Here is an 865-nt window from a genome sequence, read left to right as displayed (position 1 = left end):
TGATCCTTCCATGAGAAATTTGGATGATTTCTCCATGTTGAGTTATAGGTGTTTTCATAAGGTTCACCTAAGTAATTTACCTCTGCTATTGCAGGGTTCTCAGGATTATAAGCTTCTTCTTCAGAATATGCCTCTTGAGTACTGTTGGATGCAGCTTGCATTCCATGCAGACTCTGAGAGATCATATTGACTTGTTGAGTCAATATTTTATTCTGAGCCAATATGGCATTCAGAGTATCAACTTCAAGAACTCCCTTCTTCATAGGCATCCCATTATTCACAGGATTCCTTTCAGAAGTGTACATGAACTGGTTATTAGCAACCATGTCAATGAGTTCTTGAGCTTCTGCAGGCGTTTTCTTTAGGTGAATGGATCCACCTGCAGAAGTGTCCAGTGACATCTTTGATAGCTCAGATAAACCATCATAGAATATATCCAAGATGGTCCATTCTGAAAGCATGTCAGAAGGACACTTTTTGGTCAACTGTTTGTATCTTTCCCAAGCTTCATAGAGGGATTCACCTTCTTTCTGTCTGAAGGTTTGAACATCAGCTCTAAGCTTGCTCAGCTTTTGAGGAGGAAAGTACTTGGCTAAGAAAGCCGTGACCAGCTTATCCCAAGAGTTCAGGCTGTCTTTGGGTTGAGAATCCAACCATAATCTAGCTCTGTCTCTTACAGCAAAAGGGAAAAGCATGAGCCTGTAGACTTCAGGATCTACTCCATTAGTCTTAACAGTATCACATATCTGCAAGAATTCAGTCAAGAACTGAAAAGGATCTTCAGATGGAAGTCCATGAAACTTGCAGTTCTGCTGCATCAGAGAAACTAATTGAGGTTTCAGCTCAAAGTTGTTTGCTCCAATGG

The 865-nt window shown here is 40.7% G+C and overlaps 1 non-coding gene across 1 annotated transcript; it reads left to right on the top strand.

The window, feature by feature from the left end:
* Positions 1-455: 455 nt before the first annotated feature.
* LOC148544326 (small nucleolar RNA R71) lies at positions 456-563 on the top strand. The gene has a single exon (XR_015900683.1). It is a non-coding gene; the product is annotated as a small nucleolar RNA R71 (small nucleolar RNA).
* Positions 564-865: the final 302 nt, after the last annotated feature.

Source organism: Arachis ipaensis, chromosome B9 (assembly GCF_059453495.1).
Source record: "Arachis ipaensis isolate K30076 ecotype BB chromosome B9, ASM5945349v1, whole genome shotgun sequence".
Lineage (NCBI taxonomy): Eukaryota > Viridiplantae > Streptophyta > Magnoliopsida > Fabales > Fabaceae > Arachis > Arachis ipaensis.
The sequence above is the reverse complement of the archived record's forward strand: the minus strand, read 5'-3'. Positions and strand labels throughout refer to the sequence as shown.